The sequence below is a fragment of the Tamandua tetradactyla genome, chromosome 18 (genome assembly GCF_023851605.1).
Source record: "Tamandua tetradactyla isolate mTamTet1 chromosome 18, mTamTet1.pri, whole genome shotgun sequence".
In the NCBI taxonomy this organism is placed as follows: Eukaryota; Metazoa; Chordata; class Mammalia; order Pilosa; family Myrmecophagidae; genus Tamandua; species Tamandua tetradactyla.
In genome coordinates, this window is record NC_135344.1 from 9,514,575 (window position 1) to 9,538,148 (window position 23,574).

The following is a 23,574-nucleotide window of genomic DNA, read 5'->3' on the forward strand; positions in this document are numbered from 1 at the left end:
CATTTATAAATGTTATCCTATAATAAAGTAGACTAATCCATACCTCAGATTCTAGAATTAGGATCATCAATTCTGATACTCCACAGCTATGTGAACGTTCATAAAAATCATCTGACTTCCATTATGATGATGGGTTATGATATTTCCTTTCCTTAGAACAGATATTGTGCCATAGAATGATCTATGTGCTACTTCCACCCACTAAACAAATAAAAATCGTCAAGGTTTGTCACAGGTAATACTCTCTATGTGCCAGACGTTAAAGAGATAAATCTGTTATGTGGATTCTGAATTGTTAATAGCCATCATGCATAAAACTCACTGCCTGCTGGGGAACAAAGAAAAAAGTTACATGTTTAGTGAATCTGCAGCCAAAACACTTAAAAAATGTCTACTTTCACTGACCACCTTGTCCAAAGATAAAGGATAACTGAGAGACATTTACTTAAGTCCTGGACATGGAGCAATAAAATATGAGCTGAAAGCTTGAGGAACTAGAGTATTTTATGGACTTTTAAACTGCCAGAAGCCAAAGACTTCATGATGTCACAAACAAACAGAGAAACAGACTTTGGATGGAGGAGAAAGAGTTCAACTCAACTTGAGATTTGCAACACACAGTCCAAGGCAGAGGAGAGGCCGAGACCGTGATTCCTCTCCTCCCACACGGTGGAGTGGAAGTCAGGCCGTGAAGGAATCATCAATATACAACACAGCTGGTAAAAGCATGCCGTGTGCTCAGGTGCCATGAGAGCTCAGTGGAGGAGAACTCAGAGGGAAGCGCCTGCAAAAGATTCTGTTGTAGGTGGAATTGTTTAGAAGGGAGAACTGGGGCTCCAGAGAAAAGAAAAATGACTTCAGTTTCTTCATTTCCTTATGGAAACTCTAGTACCCAGAAGGTGCTCCGTAAATATTCCATGAATTAAGTTAGATTAAAAATTGATTGATTCATCCAATACATTCACAAAGAAACTACCATGTGCAAGGCACTACTTACATCATTAAATTAGTACACTTCATGCTTCCTGAAGCTTGTATCCTAGTGGGGGAGAGAGAGATAAGTAACAAATAAATAAGTAAGTGTGCAACATGTCAAATAGTTCAAAGGACTCCCAGGCAAAGGTAAAATAGGGTGAAAGAGATAAGAAACATTAAGAGGAGAAATGCCAGTAGGATGTATTATCAGGATCCAGGAGAGGTAGGGAGAGCCAGAGACAGATAGAAGGAGGCTGGTGAGCAGTGGAAGCACGCAGCCTTGAAAGAGTTGGTCACCAAGTGGAGAGGATACAAGAGACTGGCGGCCTGGGAGACAGGTGAGGTGTGGAGGATCTGAGGAAGGAAGGACATAGGAAGTGTCTGAACCATGCTGGGACTCCTTCAGCCATCTGGGTGGTAGATGGAGAAACAGAAATGATCTCAAGGGCATGGCACCTCTTCTTTTTAAAGGTCGCCTCCTCTTAGTCCAGGAAGAAACCTCAAAGAAAACCACAAGGGCCAGCCAGGAAGAGAGAAGAGCCAAGAAGTGACGTCCTACAGGAAGCAGGAATCAACTCTGTGGATACTGGTGATTGGTCAAATGCAATGGGGACAAGAATAGAAGGAGAATGAAAATAAAGAGGAAGAGAGGTAAGGAAAAGAGAGCTCTTAAAAGAATCCTTTGACTTTAAGGCAGTCTGTTCCTTTCTGTCCTAATACAACACTAGTTTATTTATCAGAAGCACGCATCTTGTTCATTCTCAACTTATTCAAAGCAGTTACTTAAAATTGGAGATTACCTTCAAAAGTTGATGTAACAACTCCCGTTTCTTATAAAAGCATAAGGAACTTTCAAGCAGTTAAAACACCGATTTATACGACACTGTAATAGTCATGTTTAAGATTCTGAGTTTATTCCTCACACTTGATATTAACTAGTTTCTTAAACTTTTAGAAACGTTAAATTGTTAACAAACATTCACCAATACAGCATAATTTTAGAAGAATTTGTGTGGCAAACCCCAAGGAGTCAACATTTCACTTGATTTTAAAACATCTTTCATTTGGAATAAAATAAACACAGATCAGAATAAATTGGAAGATACTCACATTTAAAAACAAATACATCAAAAATTAAATCTCAAGGGCAAGGACGCCGCCAGCTCGCCTGCGCGTTCCTTCAGTGCAGTTAGTGTGCGTGCGTGAGTGGGAGGTGGCAGGCCTCGGACTCAGGCCTTCGCTGCTGACTGTTCCCAGTGCGTCGTCTTCGGTTATGAACCGGTTTGGTACCCGGTTGGTGGGAGCCACGGCAGCTCTGGCGCCGCCGCCGAAAACCCGCAGCAGTGAAAACCTCGACAAAATTGATATGTCTTTGGATGATATAATCAAATTGAATCGAAAAGAGGGAAAGAAGCAAAATTTTCCAAGACTAAATAGGAGACTCCAACAAAATGGTGCCCGGCAATTTAGGATGAGAATACGATGGGGAATCCAACAGAATTCTGGTTTTGGTAAGAAAAGCTTGAATCGTAGAGGAAGAGTCATGTCTGGAAAGAGACGTCCTTACGGGATTATCACTGGTTTTGCAGCTAGGAAAGCAAGTGGAATTCAAAAAGGAATTAGTCCTATGAATCGACCACCTCTAAGTGACAAGAATATAGAGTGGTATTTTCCTGTGTTAAAAAGGAAGGCAAACCTTCTGAGACAAAATGAAGTACAGAGGAAACCAGTTGCTGTTCTCAAGAGACCTCACCATTTAAACAGAAAGAATAATATTCCAGCCAATTTTACCAGAAGTGGAAATAAATTAAGCCATCAGAAAGACACACGTCAGGCAACTTTTCTTTTCAGAAGAGGCCTGAAGGTTCAGGCCCAGTTGAACACAGAACAACTGCTAGACGATGTAGTAGCAAAGAGAACTCGCCAATGGCGGACTTCTACAACTAATGGAGGAATTTTAACTGTCTCCATTGACAATCCTGGAGCAGTGCAGTGCCCAGTAACTCAGAAACCACGATTAAGTCGTACTGCTGTACCCTCATTCTTGGCAAAGCGGGAACAATCTGATATAAAGAAGGTTCCTAAAGGTGTACCCCTACAATTTGACATAAATAGTGTTGGAAAACAGACAGGGATGACTTCGAATGAGCGATTTGGGATCCTGAAAGAACAAAGAGCCACTTTCACATTCAACAGAGGAGGAAGCCGCTTTGTAACCGTGGGATAGATCCCATGTCAAAGGGACTTTTTGAATGACAGCTCTATTTGAAAAGTTGAATTGCTTGAAGAGTTTGTCATAGAAATTCAAGAAACTTTATTGCAAAATATTTGCAAGGCTAAATAACTCTTTATTTTTATTTGTGAAGTTTTTTTAAAACATGTATAAAATAATGCCCTGAAAGAATAACAGGGACTATATACCTATCTGTTCTTAAAGTTTTCATGGTTAGTTCAGCAGAACAACCCTCTGTTTGAGTTCTTTGGTTCCTCATGCAGCAGAAGAAAGAAAAAGATAGAAATCGATTATTTTTGTGATAGTGCTATTTAGAATTTCATCTCCTTTGCCTATTGTTTAGATTTTGCCACGGTAAATCTTGGTCTTTGGAAATATGAGTAGGGTCCCTTCATTGCTGTCACTTATACTTTAATAGTTTTGATGTAATATGTGCAGTTGCCTTTTCTTCAGTAAAAATGTTTTTTAAAAATTTCATTAGAATTCCAGTTTGGGGTTTTAAGATTCAGGGGAATATCTGTAACTCAGTTCTTTTTTTTTTTTCAGCTAGTGTTAGGTTAATTCCTCAGAATGATAATAAATCTTCAGTGAAAAACTTCTAATATGAAATATGGCTCTAGGCATTAGTCTCAGTTTAAGATGTTGATGTTAAAAGACTGTAAATGCATGTTTACAAAGTTATCTGATAGAGCCTTGTAGGAGAAGGTCCAATGTAAAAAAATCTCATAATTTGTGTTTAGTAAATGAAGAAAGCTTGAAAGAAAGTAGCAGGTTGAGGAACAGGTAACTGAGTGAAAAACTTTAAAATCCAGGTAGAGGCATTCTGTTTGGATGTAGTATAATCTTGGTCCAATGTCCACAAAGTATTTTTCAAATAATATTTAAAAGAACTATAATTATTACATAGATTGAGTCCCTTAGATATTTTGGTAGTAAAATTAATAACCATAAAGACCTATACTTCTTTCTTATTCAAAAAGTTGATTTTAAAACCTTTTGAGTTTGCCAAATTAAGCAGTATCCTATTCCAAAAAGAAAAATATACTTGTCTATGTCACAAAGGAAAGTAATGCAAAAGTGAAAAGAGAGTTGCAATATAACCTTGCTTTATACCTCTCACTTTGATTTAATTTATGGTATAAAGTTCAGGAATTTGTGGGGAGGATACAATTTGGTTTTTACCCCTACTGGCGTGGTACAAGGAGTTAGTCTTTTATGCCAAGATCTTAGAGTCCTCTGATAGTTGTATACTAGAAGTTATGGCATAATGCCAAAATGCAGCAAAATATTCTAGCTAGAAGTTATAAATTTGGTCATTACGAAGCTTGATCTTTTGGTTTTCTCTAAATGTGTGTTAGTTTCTCTAGGGTATAATATTAGTGTTTACTTTTCCTATTAAAAAAACATTTAGTTTAAAAAAAAATTAAATCTCCCTTACCCACAATCCCAGCTAAAACATGTAACTCCATTTTGCTTTTGATTTTTGAACTTGTTCTGCATTTCAGCATTTCAAAAGAATAGGAGACGGGAAGTCCTTTTAATACAGAAAGCACATGAATTTTCAAAATCAATGACTGTGAAGTGTGGGGAGATCCTAACTAACGCGTTCGTGTCAGGCTGTTTCTCTTTTTCTGTTTATGAAATCTTTTGAAAGGAGATGCTAAGTATAAACACTGTCTTATATGCTCATGTATGACTTTCCTGCAGCTGCTGTATCAAATAACCACGATCTTCGTGTCTTAAAACAATGGCACTTCATTCTCTTCCCAGTTCTGGAAGCCAGACTTGTGAAATCCAGGTGCTGGCAGGGCCGGTGCCCCTGGGGACTCGGAGAGAGCCCACCCCGGCCTCTCTGCTGCCTTCTGCTGATCGCAGTCCTGATACCCGTGGCTGCTTCTGCCTCCACAGTCACGCTACCTTCTCTCTAAACCATCTCTAACTTCTCTTTCTCTGTCTCGTATAAATGGGGCCCAGCCTCATCTTGATATCTTTACCTTAATTATATTTGCAAAGATGCTTATTGCAAATAACGTCACATTTTGCGTTTGGCATGAATGGGGGATGGTGGTGGAGGCACTTTTCAAACCAATACAGCTCCCATTAATATCAGTTCTTATTTTGAGAGATTTCTTGCTAGCTTCATTTGCCCCATTTAATGATTTCTTACACCTCTTTCATAATCCTCCTTTGACTAGGGTTATTATCCTCTAAGTTTATCAATAAGTTAGTTTTAAACAATAATATGCCTTTTCCTATGACTCTCTCAGGACCAGGGAAACTCTTTAGTAAGAATATAAATAGTGAGTAGCAGTCTATTTGTATTTACAATTGTTTCAATTAAACAACTTGTTATTCTGCATCTCAGAAGTACTTATTTATTGTGCTGCTTATCAATGTTATTGTTGTGATGTTTGGTCCATAAGAAACAGAATAGATAAAACTAAACACTATTTTACATAACTCGAGAAAAATGTTTTGTAGAAATTGAGCTATAATTGTTATATACAAGAACATATTTTTCACTTAAGCATAAATATCTGAACTGGAAAATTTTGTATACTTTAGGCTAGAATAAAGATAAAATCAAAGTAAAAAATTGAGCTTTCTTTAACATTAATAGTTTAGTGATGCTAAATTTTATTCTGACCAGGACTTAAAATATCATTGATTCCTCTATTGCAAATTCTCCTCTTTGGAGTTAAGGAACTTTCATCTATGAACAAGCATCTCTCTTGTTAACAAAAAATTTGAGGAAATGAGAGTTTCATGAACTAAGAATAGAATGAGTTTATTCTATTCTATCCTGAGAAGGATGTCAGCCTCTCTCTGTTTGCAAGTCATTGCCATAAAAATTATATAAATACCTTGTTTTGTTTCATTTATTGGATAAAATAGAGTCTTGAGTAACTAAGCACTCTGAACGTTTTCTTTCATACCAACACTTTTAAGGGTCAATCCATTCATAACAAGGTGGACATACGCATTTTACTTAGAGACTTGTCCTGTAGGTAAAATTTGAGTTTCATCAATAATAGAATAAACATATTTAGGAGTAAACTGTTTATTAAAGGATGTAGCTATGAATTATATTTGATGCATTTTTAAAACTTTTAAATGACCACATACGTTTCAATAACTCTCTAGTCTCAGTTGAATTTTCATTATAGTCTTCATGAATACATGCTGTTGTCTTATATACTATATGATATATTGATATAAATATAGGGAGATTATTGAATTTAATTATCAATACTTACATAGTAGCATTGTTGCCAAATGCTAATAGAGTTGTAAAGTGACCAACAAATTTTAAGATAAGAACATAACATATATTTGCTGCAAATTGTAATGATGTTAACTACTGTTTTTAACCTCTTTCATTTCCATAATTATAGTTCACATTCACCTCTTCCCTGTATAATAATCTGAAGAATAGCTTTATACTGCTCTGATGGAGTATAACTTTGATGTTATGTACTATTATGTAAATACAAATTTTCACTTTATTATCGGACCACACTGCAGCAAACATGAAATAATTAGTAGGATTGTTATATTGAAATGTGAATAATAACACTTCATGTTTAGGGGCTGTTATTAAAACAGACTAATGAAAGGAAAACTAAATAAAGTAATCATCAGCTTAGTCAACTTGGTCATTTTATTACAAGAAAACAACTTCACTTTTATTCATTACACCATAAGGCATCTAGTTGTTTACCTAAATTGATGCTTGAAAATTAGAAAACAATTTGTAGTCCTCGTGTCAATGAATGCTGATCCTCTCTGACCTCATATCTCACACCTCCACTTTACCTTCATCATGTAGTACAATGTTTATTTTGATTAAGTTACTTATCTTTATTAGTCCTTACTTTCTGCATTGAGAATGCAAGGATGACCTAAAAAAGCATTTGACGTCTTTCTAGTAAAGATGTGAAAATGAATAAGATAGGATGCTGTGAGAATGAATGTAACTGCCTGTAGAAAGAATCTTTTAAGCTTTATGAGACAAAGATCCCTGCGTTTTGCAGATTAGATGTTTATTTTAATCAATCTTTCAATTAGAGAGGCAAGCATTGAAAAGTTAGTACAAAAGACAATTGCTAAAATTTTTTATATTGAGCATTTTGAGCTCCATTTTGGGCACGCAGTTTCTGGGTAGGGTGAAAAGCAGCAATGAAAGGTTTTTTGGAATAACTGTATCCGTCTGTTCTTCACCTGCTATCTACTCTCCATGCCTGCCCAAAATAACCTTACTGCTTTAAAGGTTAATGACTTAAAAAGACCAACCATCTGATGACAGCAAAGTTCTATGAACAGATGCAACATGATTGTTCTTTAATGAAAACTAAATATGGTCTCCATATCCTGACTGTATTCTTTTGGGGTAAGGAGACTTTGTTCTCAATTTAAAACCAAATACTATTATCAATATCCCTTGGAAATTCTACTTAATTAAAATGCTCTAGTCATAAAATCTAACAAATGGAAAACTTAGTTAGGTTTTTCAATTAACTGCATTTAATTAGAATTACATAATATGGAGTGGATCTGCTTGTAGAGCTTATCCTAATCAAAGAGGTTGTGGGTTGGTCAAAATAAAGAGAACGTTTTTAAAAGTAATAGATATAAATAGGATAAAATACACTCCTTTCCAAATTAGGCCCTCATCTAGCTGACGAAATGAAGGAGAAAGCCTCACGTCCTTGTTGAGTCTAAGTGTCAGGAATGCATCCCTGGGGTGCGTCTGCTAGTGACAACACCTGTGTACACCTGTGTACACCTGTGTACCTGTAGCCCAGCTTTGGCCCAGACCGCAAAGAACCATTGTGTCTGCACCCATCACCACCCCATGTTCCCAGGCTGCTGCCGAGCCTCTGACTTGAGAAGGGAGAAGGGAAAACCTGACACGCAAGTTATATGATTTCTGAATTTTATTTTCTTCAGTTTAAAAAGGAAAAAAATACTCTCTACCAGTGTCCCATGTAGGAAGAACTTAACGCAATCTTTTAAAAAGAAAGAATAAAAGGTGTTTCACTAGGGAAAGTATGTGAGCAAGGTCTGCCATCTGCTCATCCATTTGAGGTCCTTGTCACTCATTTTCATGGGTGTCAACAACTCTAATGTATGAGCCTCCTCCCCCACCGCGAGTGGACTTGTGGACTTGCTCCTGTGTGATTACGGCTGGGAGAGCAGCCACTGCACACAATGTCCTGAGACTGTCTGGACAGTCCACATCTATCACTGTAGATTAACCTTCATATGTTTACATGAGAAAGCTTCCCAGGGCTCAGAAAAAAATTGACTTTTAGAATAAGATCTCTTTGTTGTTGCTGTCCAAATGAATACACTAACCTATACAAACCAACAAGATCTCACACAGTATTCAAGGTTACATGTGGTTATGGTGTTCAAGTAAACTGACCATGCAAGTAAACTTAAATTATGTGCTGCCCAAATGTAAATTTTGCACCAAATGAACATTTCTCTCTTTGGTCTTGCCCAGAAGTTGAAGTTAGAAAATGTGGGACATATCATCCTTTACCCAAAATTCTTCTTTACCTTAGTCCTATCCAGATCAGCGTCATTCATATCGCTAGATAAAGTCTGATCACTTTTTCAGCTTTTTTAACAGTTGCTGTATGGACTAAAGCTGACTTTTATAGCTTCAGTGCTCTAACTCTGAGTCTCATGTGTCACATAAATATCTGAAGTCTCAGTGAATGACCAGGTTATGTACAAACAGCTCAGTATCTCAGAATTTAGAAATTTCAGTTACAACTCCTAAATATATGTGACTGCTATAAGAGTTTCCCATCTAAGAACCTTTACAATAGGCTCCAACCTGATAACCCATGCTCTCAACCTCAGTTCTCTGAGTTCGCATATTATAGTAAATTCATATGAGTGAGGGAGGCATGATAATATTTGTCTTTCTGTTTCTGACATTTTATTCAACATACTGTCCTTAAGGTTCCATCACCTAATTATCTCACAACTGCAGTCCTTCTTGCAGGAGCTCAGTAGTCAGTTGCATGTATACACCATAAGTCCCCCTTCCATTCCTCAGTCGTTGTACCCTTAGGCCACCTCCATCCGTTGTGAATCACAAACACTGCTCCCATAAGCACCAGTGTGAAAACATCCATTCATATCCTCACTCACTCAGTGATCCTCCAGGTGTATACTGAGCAACACAATTGCAGAATCATATGGCAACCCCACCCCCAGCCTCTTGTGGAACCATCACACTGCCCTCCAAGGGGCTGCACCTCTCAGCTTCCCTACCGATAGTGAATAAGTACAATTCTTTCTTCCCATTTTCTCCAGCACTTGCTACTCTTTGTTCATTTTTAAGCAATTTTATTCGCACATCATACAATCCAACCTAGAGAAATGAACAAGCCTTCACTACCATAATCTATATGAAGACAATTCCTTTTCTTCTGCATAGAATCCATACCCCACCCCCATACCCGCTGACTTGTTGACATTTAGTTTTGGCATAATGCCTTGGTTACATTCAGTGGAAGCGTATTACAATGTAACTGTTGACTATAGACCCTAGCTTGCATCGATTGTACTTTTTCCTGTATACCATCCATTTTCAACCCCTTGCAATGTTGACATTCATTTGTTCTCCCTCATGAAAAAATGTTTTTGCACTTGTACGCTTAATTACCATCATTGTCCAATCTAAGCATTCTTAAATTATACTGTCTCATATTTGTTCTCTAACTTTCCTGCTGGTTTCAAATGTGCCCCCAGCCCTTCTCCCACCACCATATTCACACTCAGCTTCATTCAGTGTACTTATATTATTGTGGTACCATCAGGTAGTATTGTGTTATCCATTTCTGAAATTTTACAATCAGTCCTGTTGCACAGTCTGTATTTCTTCTGCACCAAATGCTCAGTCTCTACCCTCTATCTCCTGATAACCTATGCTCATAATTTTAACTCTAAAAATTCACTCATTAATATTAGTTCGTATTAATGAGACCATACACCATTTGTCCTTTTATTTCTGGCTAATTTCAGTCAGCATAATTGTCCACAAGTTTCATCTATATTATTACATGCTTCATGACTTATTCCATCATGTGTACACACCACAGCTTGTTTAGTCACTCGTGCGTTGATGTGATGGATATTTGGGCTGTTTCCATCTCTCGGCAATCATAAATAATGCTGCTATAAACATTGGTGTGCAGATGTCCATTTGTGACCTTATGTTCAGGTCCTCTGAATATATACCTAGTAAAAGGACTGCTGCATCATATGGTAATTCTGCACTTAGTGTCCTGAGGAATGCCAAGCTGCCTTTCAGAGAGGTTGTACCATTTTACATTCCCACCAACAGTGGATAAGTGTGCCTCTCTCTTCACATCCTCTCCAGGACTTGTCATTTTCTGATTTTCTGATTTTTTCTTTAGAATGGCCATTCTAGTGGGTGTCACATGATATCTCATTGTGGTTTTGATTTGCATGTAACAGCCAGTGAAGTTGAGCATCTTTTGATGTGCCTTTTAGCCATTTACATTTCCTCTTCTAAGAAAGTGTTCATATCTTTTGCTCATTTCTTAATTGTGTTATTCATTTTTTTATCGTTGAGTTGAAGGATCTCTTTACATATTCTGAATATTAAACCCTTATCTGATATGTGGTTTCCAGTCTCCTATTGTATAGGCCGCCTTTGTACTTTCCTAACAAAATTGTTTGATGCACGAAAGTGTCTAATTTTGAGGAGATCCCATTTATCTATTTCTTTTTCCAATGTTCGTGCTTTGAGTGTAAGGTCTAGAAAACACTCCTATTACAAGATTTATAAATTATTTCCCTACATTTTCTTCTATCAGTTTTAAGGTCTTACCTCTAATGTTTAGTCTTTGATACATTTTGAGTTAATTTTTTAAAAAAATTTTATTGTATAATATACATATATACAAGGCAAAGAAAGAAAAAGCAAGACTTTTCAAAGCACTCTTCAACAAGTAGTTACAGGATGAATCCCAGAGTTTGGTATGGGTTACAATTCCAGAATTTTAGGCTTTTGCTTCTGGTTGCTCTAAGATACTGGAGACTAAAAGAAATCAATATAATGATTCAGCAATCATACTTGTTTGTTAAATCCTACCTTCTCTGTGTAACCCCACCATCACTTTTGATCTTTCTCCCAGTCTTTAGAGGTATTTGGGCTATGCCCATTCTACCTTTTTCATGTTGGAAGGTCTGTCAATAATAAGGGGTCAGGAGATGGAACTAGCTGATGTTTTGGAAAGGCTGGGCCTTCTAGGTTTCAGGACTTATCTGGTCCAGGGACCCATCTGGAGGAAAGTTACCCTAGTGCATGGAACCTTTGTAGAATCTTATATACTGCCCTAAGTGTTCTTTAGGATTGGGTGGAATGGCTTTGGTTGGGATTTAGAAAACTAAGATACATAGCTATGACTAGATGAAGCTTGCATAACAATAGCCTCCAGAGTAGCTTCAAGAATCTATTTGAACTCTCCCAGCCACTGATACTTTATTAGTTATACTTCTGTTCCCCCTTTTGGTGAGGATTGCATTGTAGATCCCGTGGTGCCAGGGCCAGGCTCATCCCTGGGCGTCATCTCCCATCCGGCCAAGGAGACTTTCATTCCTGGATGTCATATCCCACGCAGAGGGGAGGACAATGGTTTCACTTGCAGGGCTGGGCTTAGAGAGAGAGAGAGAAGCCACATTTGAACAACGAAAGAGGTCCTCCAGCGGTAACTCTTAGGCACATTTATAGGTAAGCTAAGCTTCTCCACTACCTACATTAGCTTCACAAGAGCAAGCCTCAAGATCAAGGGCTTGGCCTATTGATGTTGGTGTCCCTAATGTTTGACACAGTATCATGGTTTCCCCAGTGGTAAAGTTTAATAGTTCCATATTTTTTCTTCCACCCCTCAAGGAACTTTGCCAATACATTTTGATTATTTACTTAATATATTCTGGGATATATCCAGGCATAGCATTAAGCTATACAGGATTAAAGGCCCTCCCTGTGTTTCAGCTGTTTAAATGAGATATCTAGACAGATTGAGTTAGACTATGTGCTACTGAAAATTTAGGTTCTGAACAAAATGACCTTCTACTTTTGGTCCCAAAGAATAGGTGAGGTTCTAAAATATAGACAATGTTTTCCTTACCCCTGTGTTCTGAATTAACTTAATCTTGACCTGATCACCTTTGTTCTTATCTTGAATACCAGGCTATACATATATGAAACAGCCTCTAAAAATCCAGACACAATAATTACCACTCAAGATAAAATATGACTGCTGCAAGAGCTTACAATCTAGGCCCCTGTTTTCTGATAAGTGTTTTCTAAAGGAGACCATACAATAATTGCTCTTTTGCTTCTTGCTTATTTTGCCTCACCAAATGTCTCACAGGTTCATTCACAAGGTTGCATGCCTCACAACTTTGCTCCTTTTCGTAGCAGCACAACATTCAATCATACACACACACACACACACACAATCCATCATTTGCCAGTCTGCTTCTCAGTCAGTGCATCCTGTAGCCACCTTCATTCATTAGGCATCATGTATAATGTCCAAAGTCCACATTCCATCACTCTCAATTTTAGATAATTTCATTGTTCCCAAGAGAAAGATAGCTAATAAACACACCCTTACCAAATAGGAAATCTAAACCTCCCCTTAACTCTTGTCCTCCTCTCATTATTTACCCCTGGTGTTGCTGTGGTGCTACTGATGTTTTCCTATTGAACACAGCCCATAGCATACAATAGCAGTTTCCCCCCATACCCTGAACGTAAACACTCTTTGTACAAGAATCATACCTTTGAAGTAGTTCATACAAGAACTTATTTGTATTTGTAGTGTTAATCCATGGGACTCAAAGGTCTATGCAACCCCTTTCAATCATGTTTACCTTCAATATGGTAATATTACTTATAGACCCACTAGAGAACCACCTTCACTTCTATCTATTCCCTTACCTTTGAGTTCAACCTCATTAGCTAAACGTTCACCATCTCTAGTTTCTGTATATCTCATTTTGAATTAATTTTTATATACAGCATGAGCTATGGATCCTCTTTCTTTCTTTTGCATATGGATGTCCAGTTCTCTAAGCACCACCTATTGAAGAAGCTGCTCTGTCCGAGGTGGGTTGGCTTGACTGCCTTATCAAAGATCAATTGACCATAGATAAGAGGGTCGATCTCTGAACACTCATTTCAATTCCATAGATCAGTATCTTTATGCCAGTACCATGCTGTTTTGACCACTGTAGCTTCACAATATGCTTTAAAATCAGGTAGTGTGAGACCTTCCACTTCATTCTTATCTCTCAATATTTTTACCTATTTGGGACATTCTGTCCTTCCAAATAAATTTGGTTATTAGTTTTGCTATTTCTGCAAAGTAAGTTTGTTAGGATTTTATTTGGTATTGCATTGAATCTATAAAACAATTTGTATAGAATTGAAATAGTAACTATATTTAGTCTTCCAATCTATGAACATGGTATGATCTTCCATTTATTTAAGTCTTACATGATTTCTCTTAGCAATGTCTTATAGCTTTTTGTGTAGGTCTTTTGTATCTTTAGTTGAATTTATTCCTAAATATTTTATTCTTTTTGTTGGTATTGTAAAGTGGAATTTTTTTCTTGATTTCCTTCTCACTGTGCTCATCACTAGTGTACAGAGACACTACTGATTTTTGCATGTTGATCTTGTACCCTGCCACTTTGCTGTACTCATTTATTAGCTCTAGTAGCTTTGCTGTAGATTTTTCAGGTTTTCGACCTATAGTATCATGTCATCTGTAAACAATGAAAGTTTTACTTTCCCCTTTCCGGTTTGGATGCCTTTTACTTCTTTTTCTTAACTAATTGCTCTGGCTAGAACTTCCAGCACAACGTTGAATAATAACAGTGACAGTGGGCATCCATATCTTGTTCCTCATCTTAGACAGATAGCTTTCAGTTTTTCCCCATTGAGGATGACTTTAGCTGCGGGTTTTTCATTTATTCCCTTTATCAGGCTGAGGTAGTTCCCTTCTGTTCCTAACTTTTGAAGTGTTGCCATCAAGAAAGGATGTTGAATTTTGTCAAATGCCTTTTCTTCAACAATTGATGAATTCATGTGTTTTCCTCTTTGACTTGTAGATATGGTATATTATATTAATTGATTCTCTTGTGTTGAACCAGCCTTGTATACCTGGAATAAGTCCCACTTGGCTATGGTGTATAATTCTTTCAATGAGCTGCTGGATCCAATTTGCGGGTATTTTGTTGAGGATATTTGCATCTATTTTCTTTAAAGAGATTGACCTGTTATTTTCTTTTCTTGACATCATCTGGCTTTGGTATTAGTGCGATGCTGGCTTCCTAGAATGAGTTAGGTAGCTTTTCCCCCTCTTTAAATTTTTTAAGAGTTTGAGCAGGATTGGTACTAATTATTTTCTTGAATACTTGGTAGGATTCACATGTAAAGCCATGTGGTCCTGGACATTTCTTTCTGGGAGCTTCTTGATGACTGATTCAGTCTCTTTCCTTGTGATTGGTTTGTTGACATTATTTATTTCTTCTCAAGTCAATGTTGGTTGTTCATGCCTTTCTAGGAAGTGGTCTATTTCATCTACATTGTTTAGTTTATTAACATATAGTTACTCATAGTATCCTATATTTCTGCAGGGTCGGTGGTTATGTCTTCTTTTTCATTTTTGATTTTATTTATTTGCATCCGTTCTCTCTCTTGCTCTCTTTTTTTTTTTTTTTGTTAGCCTAGCTAAGAGTCAATGGTTTTATTGATTTTCTCAAAGAACCAACTTCTAGTTTTACTGATTTCTCAATTGTGTTCATGTTCTCAATTTCATTTTATTTCTGCTCTAATCTTCATCATTTCTTTCCTTTTGTATATTTTGGGGTCAGTTTGCTGTTCTTTCTACTAGTTCTTCCAAATGAACAGTTAATTCCTTGATTTTTTTCTTTCTCTCTTTTTAAAAATATAGGCATTTAAGGCAATACATTTCCCTTTCAGCACTGCTTTTGCTGCATCCCTAAAATTTTGATATGTTCTGTTTTCATTTTAATTTGCCTGGAGATATTTATTGATTTCTCCTGTAATTTCTTCCTTGACCCAGTTTAATAGTGTATTGTTCAGCCTTTATATATTTGTGAATTTTTGTGGCCCTCTGCCTGTTATTTTTTTTAAATATTTTTACTGACAAATCTTCACACACATACAGTTCCTACACGGTGTACAATCTATGGCTCACAATATCATTACATAGTTGTGTATTCATCACCATGATCATTTTTTAGAACATTTGCAACACTCCAGAAAAAGAAAAAAAAAAGAAAAGAAAAAAAATCAAACATCCCATCCCCTTACCCCTCCCTCTCATCGACAACTAGTATTTCCATCTACCCAATTTATTTTACTCCTTATTGCCCCTATTATTTATTTAATTTTTATCCCTATTTTTTACTCATCTGTCCATGCCCTGGATAAAAGGAGCATCAGACACAAAGTTTTCACTATCACATAGTTACATTGTAAAAGTTCTTTATACAATTGTCTTCAAGAATCAAGGCTACTGAAACACAGCTCTACAGTTTCAGGCACTTCCCTCCAGTCACTCCAATACACCATAAACTAAAAAGGGATATCTATATAATATAATAACCTCCAGAATAGGCTCTTGACTCTGAAATTTCTCTGCCTCTGAAGCTTTATTTTGCCTCATTTCTCTCTTCCCCCCTTTTGGTCGAAAGTGTTTTCTCAATCCCTTGATGCCAAGTCCCAGTTCATTCCAGGAGTTCTGTTGCATGTTGTCAGGGAGATTTACACCCCTGGGAGTCATGTCCCACAGAGTGGGGAGGGCGGTGAGTTCACCTGCCAAGTTGGCTTAAAGAGAGAGGCCACATCTGAGCAACAAATGAGGTTCTCTGGGTGTGACTCTTAGGTATAATTATAAGTAGGCTTAACCTATCCTTTGCAGAAATAAGTTTCATAGTGGTGAACCCCAAGACTGAGGGCTCAGTCCATTGATCTGGTTGTCCCCACTTGTGAGAATATCAGAAATTCTTCAAATGGGGAAGTTTAGTATTTCCTCCTTTCTCCCCAGTCTCCCAAGGGGACTTTGCAAGTACTTTTTTTTATTCCCTGCCCATATTACTCTGGAATATATCAGGCTATCACACTAACCTGAACAAACCATCAAAACCTAACCTATTGTTTGTCCTATTCAAGATTCCATGTATTTATTGTGTTCAACTAAACTGACCATACAAGTTAAATTAGATAATGCACTACTCAAAAATATAAATTTTGCACCAAAATAAATCTTTCTCTTTGGTTTCACACATAAGCTGAGGCTTTAAGATATGGATGTCATCATCCTTTACCCTGTATTCTAACCTACCTTAGTCCTATCCAGATCAGCTTCATTCATATCTCTAGTCGAAGTTTGGTCATTTTTTGAACTTTTCAAACATTTCCTGTATAGCTTTCATAACTTCAGAGCTCTAACTCTGAGTCTTAGGTGTCACATAAATACCCAAAGTTTTTGGTAACAGCCAGGTTATATACAAACAGCTCATTATCTCAGAATTTAGAAATAGTAGTATAACTCCTAAATAGATGCTACTGCTAAAAGAATTTGTAAGCTAAGACCATTTACAATAGGCCCCAATCTGATAAGCCATGTTCTCTGAGTTTGCATATTAAAGTTAATCCATGTGAGTGAGGCAAGATATTTGTCTTTTTGTTTCTGACATTTCATTCAATATACAGTTGTTAAGGTTCATTCACCTAGTTGCATGCCTCACAACTTCATGCCTTCTTGTGGCTGCTCAGTAGTCTGTTTTATGTCTCATTTTGGCAATATACTGGAGGGGCTGCCTTTGGCCTCCTAGTGATAACCTCATGTTTTTTTCTGATATAACAAGTTGAGTAGCACCTGATGGCTTCCATCTCTGTTGCCCATAGGGTTGGCTTATTCTGTTGATCATCTGCATAACTTTCAGTGGATCAGTTTGCTTTGGCAGCAAATGATAAATTTATCATTTATCAGTATGATAATTGTGACCTACTGACCAACTGGTCTCTATTGTTTTAAGGTTCTGTCATCCCCATGTTACCAGTGACTCTGATTCTGTAATACCTCTCTTGCCATCAACCTTGGCAGAGGAAGGAGAGCCATCACTGGACGTTGAGAGCGTCCATTCCCTTTGATGACAGTGAATGACATTTCCTTGAAGTGCCGCTGCCGATCACAACCCTCTGCAAATCCTTCAGCCTGATCCAATATATCCACCCCAGCCCACTTACCTGTCCCTCTTTTTTCCCACCTGTAATCCTAGCATTTCAACTTGACCTATCATTGACAATGCAACGTTCCAAGAAAGGACGAAGTTTGTGAGGGCTGAAAAGAGGGTAATTAACTGAAAATCCGCATATACATTATGGATGGCCCTATCCCATCTTTGCATGCAGAATTCTGCAGGTCTGGTGTCAGTCCTCCAACCCATTCCTCATGCAGGGGATTTGAGGTTTCTTTCCTGGAAAACAAAGCTTTCTCATAGAATATCAATGTCAATGCCATAGTCTGGCATTTGCTTATCCATCAGCATAATTACAAATGTAATTATGTAATTGCATCTAGTTTATTTCTAATTATGTAATTAGGCATCTAGTTTATTTCCAATCATTCTAATGCAAATATGACAATGGACAAGTCATAAATTTACTCAGACTTCCCATTATCTTTCAATCACCTTATTCTTAAAAGTGCAAACAAGGCATGGACAAGCAAACACGTGAGGAAGTATACAGTTTGAAATGCACACTGAGGTTCCTAGAAAACTGAATAAATAGTAAACTTTATACCAAGGCACATTCTCATCAGATTTAAATAATGAGAAATAAAGAGAATATTATGAACGCTTCCAGAAATTACAAGGCAATGTATTTACACAAGAAAGAGTGTCAGAATATTTTTATACATTTTACTATTAGTAATAGACTCTGGAAGGTAATGAGTAAATACTTTCAAAATATTGAGGGAAAATATTTTCAATTTAGATTTTTATACCTCACCAAACTATCAATTAAATGAAGTCTAAATACAAGACTTTCTAGAATTGGAACCCAGAAAGTGGACTCTACTTACAGGCTATTTTCAGAATTTCCAAGAGAATGTGTCCGAGCCAAACAGAGAATTAAACAACAACAACAAAAAAAGTTAGATACTATGTATCAATTAGGTTCTTGTTAATTCTAAATAACTGGAAACCAAATACAAACCAACAAAAGCAATAAAAACAAACAAATGAAATGGGGTGGGAGTTCTTTACTCATTTGTGGAATATTAAAATTTCTGGACAAAGTTAGTTAGTTTTGGTCTCAAATGACACCATCCACAACTGAGTATTTCCATCTTTTGACTCGGTTTTCTCTCTTCCACTTGCTGCCGTGATCCCGTCTCTCTTGTTCTGACTGCAGTGCACTAGATCCGGGCACATGTCCCCTCGGCTTCATGTCCGTGGACTTGGGTCCCACAGAAAGCAAGTCCTAGCTCAAGGCCTGACTCTTCTTGGCCAGAACCGGTCTATGGAGTAAACCTGGAGCAAGAAGACTTAGCTGGATTAAATGAATTAAACTGTCCAGAGTCTGCCTCTGGTTCCGAAAAGGGGGGATCTAACCCCACAGAAATGACATGAGCAACTGATAGGACAAAAGTGATTTCCCCAGAGAAATCATGGATAGAGTGAGGACTGAGAATGGTTGCTGGGAGAGCAACAAAAGACAAATGTCCACCACATGTAAGAACCAAGAAGTAGTGTATCTATTTGCAAAATAATGAAGTCAGTGAAAATCTCACTGTTTAGAGGCCTATCAGATCAGTCAGAAGCTGGAGAACAGAACATTCAGGTTAGAGATCACCAGGGGGAAGAAAAGTCTCCTTAGGAAATCTTCTAGATCAAATTTAAAAAATTAAACCGAAAGAATCTTATTATAGAGAGGACATATCAATAAGAAAAAAAGAAGTTAGAAATTCAAGTGAAAAGCACAATGTGTCAGTGAAAGAAATGTAATCATGGTTCTCAGACTTTATAGTGAACACTATTTACATGATCATACTGTAAAAAATAAATATTCATTTTTATTTAAGCAAATATACTACGTGTTACCCTGAAGGGTAAAACAGAGGTGGTAGCATGTGTTGAAAGATAGCTGAGTACTTAGATCTCATTGCAAAAAGTGAATAGCGTGCAACTTAGAGAAATCAAGATAGAGCAGTCTATGCAATCTTAGAAACAGCTGAAGGAAGAAACATCTGCTGCCTCAAAGGGAAAGAGGCAAAAGCTAAAAGAAGATGTGATGTTTCTCCATAAAAAGTATTTCAAGATTATTTTATCTTTACATATATGCATGTTTGTGTTGATAAAATTAAATTATTATTTATAAATTTATATATATTTAATATTATAAATACTATTTTTATCTTATTTTTAAGATAAGTTCAAAGTGTGTCTACTGGTGCAAGGTGAGCTGCAGAACTAATCTTTCAAGTGAAGAATTACCCAATGCTATACTACGTCCTTGAAAGTCAAAGTCAATTTTCATTTCCCTTGGATTTGCCTTTCTGAACAAATTATGTCCAAGAAAGAATTTGGAACCAAAATACCTATTTTCCTTCTTGCCTTTTAATCATGCCACATTGTCAGAATGGGCTGCTCTCATCACTGCTCTGAAGTTTGTACAGTTCAGGTTTCGTTACAATCAATCAACAAGGAAACATTGAAAATGGTATGGAGGAAAAGGGCTTTGAGTCACCAGCTCTGTGCAGCCCCTGCATGGATTCTTCCAGGGCCCGTGAGGTGAAATGAATGCTCAGTCCTAACTTCCTCCATTTCACACGCGGATCAGAAGTTTTTCTCAGGCGATGGTGCCAGGACGGGAAAATAAAACATATCGAAATGAGTTAATCTGGTACTCTTCACTTTACTAAAGTTTAAATGTACAAAACCAACAACCTTGAATGACAATATAGGCAGGTATTACATCGCAAAAAGGAGCAAACGGCTTGACGGTGCATATGAAAGAGGGTGGAGAGGGCTGCTTCCATTCTGCCCAGGTGGCTCCTGAAAGCCTCAAAGCCTGTTTCAGTGTCTCCTTCTCCTCCACCTGCTCTGTTACTCCCAGCAAGTCCCTGCAGCACAGGACTTGTGGAAAATTCAGTTCATAACAATGGTTTCACTATTTGGAGGTTCTTGAAACTGATGGAAGGAAAGCAGAAGGGGATCAGAGATGGTGGGACTTCTGGAATTACTAGCCATAATTAATGCATTTGTATTTTGTTTTCCTGATACCTAATCTGCTCTACTGAGGGTGCCGTGGGTTACTTTGGCAAGACACCAGTATTCTGGAACTGTTTTTCATCACTGAAGATTATATTTCAATGAAAAGAAAAATCTAGAGACTATTTTAAAAATGGCATAATCACTTTCTAAATTCCAGTGCATATTGAATTAAAATTATGGTGAATTTTATTGAAAAATAAAGCGACTTAATATTGGCTTATGTTATTCACTTACTGAAAATTCTGGAGTAATTTCATCAACAGCCAGGCTCTTTCCATCTTTCCACCAGGTCTGCCTACTGGCTTTAGTTTAGTCCCTCATGGTCCAAGCGGCCAAGGAACCTCTCATTTACACGTCCTGGAAGCAGGTCTTTATAAGGATTTATGTGAGAATGCTTGTAAATACCAACATTTTGCCTCAAAATAATAATTAATGGATAATATAATTTCATGACTCAGTATTGCGTTTCCTTATACAAACAAAGCAACTATTTATCAACAACCAATCAGCTACAAGGCTTAAAAATGATGTATTGTCTTAAAATAATAAAATGCTAGAATTCTTATTTATCTTAAGAATGGCCCGTCAATGTCACCATCTCACATACATAAGTATATTTCGAACAGTTTCAACTTTATTGATTTGAGGTCAGAAGAAATAAAAGTTTTATTATTTGTGTTTTAAAAAGAATCCTTCCATGTATTAAGTGATTTGCTTTGCTTACACTGCTGACTTATAATAGCCCAATTTTAGCTGATGCATTTGCACATGAACAAAATGAACATGAACCATAGAGCAGGCTTTGACAGCTCAGAGAGAGATGGTGGAGGCAGAAGGGCTGAGCTGTCAGGGCTCACTGAGATAACCTTTCTTTGAGAGGATTATCATTTTGAAGATTTCCATTTGTAAGTAAAAAAAAAAAGTCAGCAGTCATGGCTTTAGCCATAGAGAAGTATACTCTCCCTGTTTTTTTGTGTGTAACAAGATGTTTAGGGAAAGAAAGCCTTCAGATACATTTCTGGGGTCATATCTCCTGTTCTCCTGGCTTTTGTCCACAATACACCTAGTACATCTTCCGATTCCCAATCGCCAGAGACTGGGACATTAGTTTTAAAACCTGCTGTGATAGTGGCAGGGTCACATAACAATAAGCCATTTATTTTTCTGAGTAGGCTTCTCTATCTCTTTTCTCTTGTAAGATCAAGATAAACTTTTCCCAGCATCACTGCCAGTGGTTAAGACACCACCATAGTCAATTTAAATCTTCTGTGAACCAAATTCTGAATGAAGGAGTGAATATCTTCTCAACGGCTGTGGTTGGGTTCACACAGCGATGGGTGTAGTTGATGCTGGATTAGAAGCTATCAGTGAATGCATGCATGCACCTTTGAATGTACCACATTCCATGCATACACTAAAACCTATGTTTACAATGAATGCATTCACCCTTTCCCCAAAGGGAGAACATCCCCATCTTCTCATTTTTTTAAAGTTTCAGTCAAGTCTAGGATTTCGTGGTCATGTGAAGTTTGCCCATCAAATCCAGAATTCTCTTTATAACTTTCTTTTGCAAGGGGAATGAAGCCAGTTATCCACATCTGATGCACCTAATGTGCAATGGTAGAGAAGGAATAGGGCAATGCAGTAGAAACTACCATGCATTAGTCGGAGAATGTAAAACAATGTGTGGGGAGTATTGGTCCATTGAAGACAGCAGCTCCTGTCTTAAAGGACTGGTGAGGGGAAAGGGAGCTCATTGTTCAGTCCCTCCGTGGGACTCCTTTCCCCTGGCCAGGGTTGGACTAAGGAACGGACATCTGATTATTGCCAAGGCGAGGTCAGGGGAGTGTCTCAGGAGCTTCTGCCCAAACTTTCCCTCACTGACAAAATCAGAAGTATATGATGAAACTGACTCTCTTCTGCTGAAATTTGTGTCAAGAAGCTACAACTAAAACTGCTACAGACATCATTTAATGAACATATTTTTTCTTTTAATACATTTTGCTTTCTATTATTACATGTAATATGTTAATTATAGAAAAGTTAGGCAGTACATGCAAGCAAAAGCAATACGTATAACCACAACCAATTTGGGGCTCCAGCTTTCCTTGTCTGTCTGACCATCTGCTGCGTCTCTGTTCTCTCTCTCAGGTATATGAAAGACACTCTGCTACCAAAGCGCTCTCTTAATATATTCTGATCATTACTATGTGACATTAAATATCCTCTAATTTATATAACTGCCAAGTCAGCATTTATTGGACACATTCTATAAGGAATGAGAGGAATTGTGCCTCTACTTGACTTTTAAGTTTACTGCTCACCCAAATCTAGAAATATACTATTATAAATCCCACTTTGTAAAGGAGAGAAATGAGGCTCAATTGGAGCCATTTTGCAATCATGAGAAAGGTAAGGCAATATGCAGAATTTGAGGAGGGAAGACCTGGGCAGAATTGGGAATTTGAGAGTGCCATCAGATCACTGGATGAACCAACCTTGGAGTTACACTACCTCTGGACTTCTTCTGATGTGATATATAAACTGTTCTTTATTTAAAACCTAGTTGATTTAAGGCCTTTTGTTCTTGCAGCCAAAGGCAATAACAGAGACTCTCACTGATAGAGTCAAAAGGTAGTCACAATTAGAATCATAAGTTCCTAGACCTCAGAAATTACACTGATAATTAAGAAACTGGAATCACCAAATTGCTTAGATCTCTTCCAGTCTGTTGATATGGATCAACTTTTTCTGTGCAATGGCTCAAGGATCAGAGAAAAGAAAATAGAACCAAACGAGACAGATGATGGGGGATGAGTTTTATATAGATAATATCAGTCCAGAATTTCCAAGACAAGTTGTGAAAGTAGAAAATAGAGGAAAGGAGGGGGTGAAGTGGATAAGAGGAAGGAAATTATCAAATGGCAGTATAAGAGGTTTGTCCAGAACTAAAAATCAAGGATTTGGGTTTTCAGATTAAAAGGGATGCC

The 23,574-nt window shown here is 37.4% G+C and overlaps 1 protein-coding gene and 1 pseudogene across 1 annotated transcript in view; both read left to right on the forward strand.

Moving 5' to 3' along the window:
- The window catches only part of NETO1 (neuropilin and tolloid like 1), a 165,124-nt gene that overhangs the window by 10,058 nt on the left and 131,492 nt on the right, over positions 1 to 23,574 (forward strand). The window lies entirely within an intron of this gene.
- On the forward strand, positions 2,156 to 3,668 carry LOC143661956 (UAP56-interacting factor pseudogene; annotated as a pseudogene).